This window comes from Lates calcarifer, linkage group LG18, assembly GCF_001640805.2.
Source record: "Lates calcarifer isolate ASB-BC8 linkage group LG18, TLL_Latcal_v3, whole genome shotgun sequence".
NCBI lineage: Eukaryota > Metazoa > Chordata > Actinopteri > Centropomidae > Lates > Lates calcarifer.
The window spans coordinates 14,006,586-14,012,299 of record NC_066850.1 but is presented as its reverse complement, the minus strand read 5'-3'; the positions used below and the strand labels follow the sequence as shown (position 1 = coordinate 14,012,299).

Sequence of the window (5,714 nt, the reverse complement as noted above, 5' to 3'; positions counted from 1 at the left end):
CCTCAAAACAAACCAAGGATGTCCAGTTTTGCACAAGCTACTGTCAGGCCCTCAGCACAGACTCAATCACAGATCAACAGGTGACTCAACAAGAGTGCAAAACCATAGAAAAAATGCAAAACCATAGAAATGACAAATTATTACCTTTCAGCAAGGACACAACAGCCTACTGTACAGCCATACAAAGCACAGTGCACAATGCAGCATGGACTTATGAAAAAATATCATCCTGACATGAAAAGACATTTAGTCATCAGGGAAGAGACCAGCTAGCAAAAGGACACATCGAGAGACAGACAGAGGGTGTAACTGACTCACCATACTTGAAGCTGAAGCGCATTCTCCTGCCTTCCATGGAGGTGATGTGGTTCACATCCGTGCCATACACTCGTAATATCCCGCGTTTGACTTGACTCCATTGCTCCTAGCTAACTAGCCGTACAGAGGCGTAGTAGCTAGTATTAGAAATAGTGGCAAACCAGCTAGCTCTCCCCGTTGTTTGTCTGTTTTGAGGCCTGAATGCAATTAACATGTTTGACAGTTCACCTCAGAGTTTGTTTTCCAGAGTCCAGTCGCTTCAGCTTCTCGAAGACATGTAACCACTTCTGACAGATCTTTTTAAAAAGCTGTTCTTCCTCTTAAAATCAGGTCCCACCAAGATTTGAACTCAGGTCGCGATGAACTCTGACGGCCGCCGAGGATAGTGCTGAGCAAAAACAAGAACCTGCAGCTGGTTTTTGTAACAAACTTAGGTTGGCTAAATTTAGCTAGCGCTTGTCACTTGAACATTAATGTTTCAGCTCAGATTATAAGGACCGATGGCATCTGAGATAGTCATAAAATCATGTAAATTTAATATAGTATAAACACAAGCTATGGCCTGACAGGTCTTTGAAGTGGATTGGACAACATTGTGACCAGGTGGGCACACAGCCACAAACCGGGCATAACTAGCTAATGCTGCGTTCACAGACAAGAGAGAATATAGGAAATTTCAATTTACGACTGGAAACAGATCTTTGATAGAAGAGTCTGAACTACCACCTTGTCAGATGTTTTTGAAGTTGAACCCAAACATTGGAGTTATTCTATTCTATTCTATCTATTCTATAAAACTAGTGGATTTTCACATGTTACGTATATTATATAGAGCAATTGAGTACCAAGCTGTAATTTCCAAGTGCTGATGAAAGGTGAGTGATACCTGAAAAGTGGATTGTTATAGCTTTATAACTATACTACCACTTAAAATCAGGTTCCACCGAGATTTGAACTCGGATCGCTGGATTCAAAGTCCAGAGTGCTAACCATTACACCATGGAACCACTTCACATGTCATGGGGTCTGCTGCATGACTGCATAGCACTACATCATTTAAAGGTTACAGTAAAATAGGAAGCATAGAGAACTCAGTCATTTCCAACTCAACCAAATTATTTAACATTACACACTAATTGTACTAACAGGCTATGAAAGCTAACTGTTACACCATGGAACCACTGCACATACTGTAGTAACGCTCCCAAGCGCTTGTTGATACTTTCTTTCTCACTATTGTGTTACAGGACTCTATTCCAGTGGAAAACACAAGCTGTCAGAAGTGGGATTCGAACCCACGCCTCCAGGGGAGACTGCGACCTGAACGCAGCGCCTTAGACCGCTCGGCCATCCTGACTCAGCAGGAAAAGGTCCGGTACATCTAATCCAAAGCAAGCAAAGACATCACATCTAGTGAATGTCAATACATTACATCAATTACAATACATTGGGCATTCATTATCTATACTGCTTACATGGGGGGGCTGGATCCTGTCCCAGCTGACATTGGGCGAGAGGTGGTGTACACCCTGGACAGATCGCCAGTCCATTACAGGGCCAACATATATAGACAAACAACCATTCACACTTGGACAATTTAGCATCACCAATTAACCTAACATGCATGTCTTTAGACTGGGGGAGGAAGCTGGAGAACCCAGAGAGAACCCACGCAGGCACAGGTGGAACATGAAAACTCCACACAGAGCAGGGTTCAAACTTGGAACCTTCTTACTATTTCAATCATTAATGTCTCTTTAGGGTGAAGTAAGACCAGTGGATTCAAAGTCCCCATGTTATCACATATGTTTTATACAGATAAGTACTTATGGGTAATTTCCAGGTGCTGACAAAAGGTGGGTGATGCCTGGAAAGACAGGTTACAGTCTTATACCTGTACTACCATTAAAATCAGGTTGCACTGAGATTGGAACTCAGATTACTGGATTCAGAGTACAGAGTGCTAAACATTACACCATGGAAAAAAAGGACTGCTCTGTCTGCTGCCTGGCTGTGCACAGGTGTTCAAGACAGGTGGATGATTTTCCCAAACTTGACAAGTTCTACTCTTGAAACTGTACTACCTCGAGCCACTATACACACTTAGATGTAGAACAACATCAGACAATATGTATGCTGTTATCAGTATAGGTTATATTACACAGCATAGAATGTGTCTTAATATTTCTTCTTATGTATACCTACATTACATATGCATCTATATGTATTTACAATGTTATTTTAAACACTCATCTTTCCCATATACACTCATTTGTATGAGCATTTAAGACACCAGAAAATAAAAACAAGTCCTTTTGAAGTTGTAATTGGCAAGGTAAAAGTAGTGTAGTTGCAAAGTCTTCTGATCTCAGCAGTGAAGCTGTTTAATAAAATATAACTGACAGGACTGAGGGCTAAAAGTACAAAAATAAGACCAAAAACATTATTTTTCCTTGAATGCCAACTTAATATAATATTCTAGTATAAAATAATAACAATTATCTTAATGACAGTTTTCTTTTTGATTTGGGTCCCACTAACATTTGAAACAACAACTTTTAAAAGAGGCCATGTGGAGGATTTAAGCAAATGAATTAAATGAATCATACATATCATATAGAGATACTGTATTATCAATGAAATAAACCTCATTATATGAAACAATAATACTATCATAGTTCAATTTTGACCTGCAGCCCATATTAATCACCTTCTAGTGAAGACAGTACATAAAATGGCCCAATGAGCAAATGAGTTTCACAGTGCAGCCGATCAGAGTTTGAGTTTAGAGACTAATGGGAGGAACCATTAATGTGTAAAATGCAGATGTCAGCAGAACCTCCCAGGGGGAACAGATGACTTTACACAAATGTTTACGTTTTCCACATACACTAATACATTTGGAATATTTTCCCGATATATGGGACCATGTGGACCAGTGTCACAAATACTCCATCTCCTGGTCCATTTCTGACCTTTTCCATGCCATGTTCCATATAAAATAACACCCAAAGAGCCCTGAGCATTATAGATGGAGGTTATAAAACAATGAGGAGGAGGATTGTGCTTATAAAAGTAAAACATCTTAATCATGACATTGAATATAGAAGCAGGTTGAGACGGCCAAACTGACATCCTGTCCTCTGTGCTGCGTGCCTCGCATGCCTCATGTTGACATTGTATTGGATGAAGCTGTACATCTCCTGCTGTCGCCAGGGCCATGGATCATCGATCTGCCCCCCCCCACCCCCCCAAGTCCCTCAGAGGTCTTCGTTCACCGACCGCCACGTCTTGCGATTAGCTCGTCACTCTGCACATTTCTGGAGCAGAACTAATCAGGCTGGAGAAGAGACTTGCCCCACTGCTATCCATGCGTGACTTGTCTTACCAATGTATGCAAGAGGCGAACAGAAACACAGCAGAATGGATTTTATTTCCAGAATCTCTCTGGTGTGCTGATGGGAAGCCGTTAGAGACACGTGGAGTTCATCTGCCTTCTGTGTAATTGATCAGCAAGAGTGATTGAGTGTATCAAGAGGTAATTATATTGTAATTAACAGGTTTAGACTGATATATTAGTCTATTAGATACTAACTGACAGACAATCATGTTATCTGATGTAAGGGAGACTGTGGGCAGACACACAGTCGTCTGAATTTCTCCCTGTGATTTTATGATAATAAAAAAGTTCAAGTTTCTCACTTTGACAATGCAAAATGCAGAGTGAGCTTCAATGCAAGTCAATCAAAATAAAAGCACAATGGTTGAAATTGGCTGAATTTCCTTTTTTCACAGCAAAATAGAGAAAAATGCTCTTCTTGCATACTATTTTTTCCTTCTTCCATCATTATGATACAACTATATTTAAATTTACACTAACGAATTTGAAACTGTCCTCCCCAAGAAAAACAAAAATATCCATCATTTTAGCAAATGTTCCAAAAATACCACATTTCTGTTTAAGCAGCAAAGGCCTCTAGAGTCAGTAATTGTGACAGGAGCAAAGGAGGAAGTCAGGTGATGTTATAATAGCACAACAGAGTCCATGTGTGAAGGAGGTCTGTATGGATGGATCAACTAAACATGAGACTTAAAGTTGCCATATGTATGTTTTTGCTATTGCTACACTGCCAGTGTTAGCAGCAGTTTACTCACCAGTCTAGAGGCAATGTTAGAAGTTCCATTATAACCCAAACTACAATGTGTTCCTAATCTTAACTAAGTATTTTAACCCAAACCATGATCTTAAACCTAACCTAAGTCTTGTCCATGCCTAAATCTGACCAAGCCTTAACTATAGCACTGTCACATAATGAACCGGATTGATCTTAAAACAGTTATTTGCAATAATTTTGAGGACTCCTTGACTAATTTCTACAAAAGTGTGTGGTTAACCTTATTGAACTATCCTTTAACTAAATGAAGTTTAATTCAGTAGACTCTATAAAAGTGGCTTCAATTCTAGCTATTTAACTCTCAAAAAATATTCAATTGTTTTATCACCTTGATACTCAATGACTTTTCTATTTGTTTTGAACAGTTTGTTCTTAAGAGGTCTAACGAGGAGTGAATTTTTATCTTACTTTGTTTAATAACTTTTATGCTTATTTCCAGACTCACTATAATCAAATGTGCTCAGGTTTGAGGCAAAGGGAAGGGTCACCACTTCAATACTTCACTAATTTCTGGGTTTTAATGAGGTCAGAAGTAACGATAAAAACATCTTAAGTGCGATTGAAATTATTATTTTTTTTTTACGTCCTTGGGACCTAACACAAGGAAGAAATGACACCAAAAACACAAGGGTTAAGGAAATATTATGGTACTTTTATGTTCTGATGTTCTTTGTTTCTCCTACAAATAATTTTCAATAAGTTAGACCCTTTGAGTTGTGTGATATCACCTCTCTTATACTTTTTTTCATTTATCTGTGTATACGTGGTTGAATTTTAATGTTTAATTGACATAAATTGTTGGGTGAATACAGTATGTTGTACTAGAGGAGAAATGTGCCACATATTTTATTGATGCTGGACTTGAAATTAAATATAAACTCACACAAAATGGGAACACATCACTCCCTGAACTGGCTGGATTGGCACTGTTGTGTTACGTGCATGGGATAAGGAGTTGAGAGGAGCAAACACATCTATGACAACACTGATTTCTACTTGAGGTGGTTACATTTAAAGTGCTTTATGTAGACAGTACATAAACACCACTGGGTCTGATCTGAAATCAGTGTATAGCATGATAATTGGTCTTCATTGGGTAGTAATGTATTAACACTACTTTTTTTTTTTTTTTTTTGATTCAGTGAGTCACACTGTCATATGCGAGTGACCCCAAATGCAACAAGGCTCTGCACGGTCAAACTAAAAATTCAGCTTGGGGAT

At 38.9% G+C, this 5,714-nt stretch overlaps 2 non-coding genes across 2 annotated transcripts; both read right to left on the bottom strand.

Annotated features, from left to right (window-relative positions):
- Positions 1-1,253: 1,253 nt before the first annotated feature.
- On the bottom strand, positions 1,254-1,325 carry trnaq-uug (transfer RNA glutamine (anticodon UUG)). Its single transcript has one exon. It is a non-coding gene; the product is annotated as a tRNA-Gln (tRNA).
- A 267-nt stretch (positions 1,326-1,592) lies between these two features.
- On the bottom strand, positions 1,593-1,675 carry trnal-cag (transfer RNA leucine (anticodon CAG)). Its single transcript has one exon. It is a non-coding gene; the product is annotated as a tRNA-Leu (tRNA).
- Positions 1,676-5,714: the final 4,039 nt, after the last annotated feature.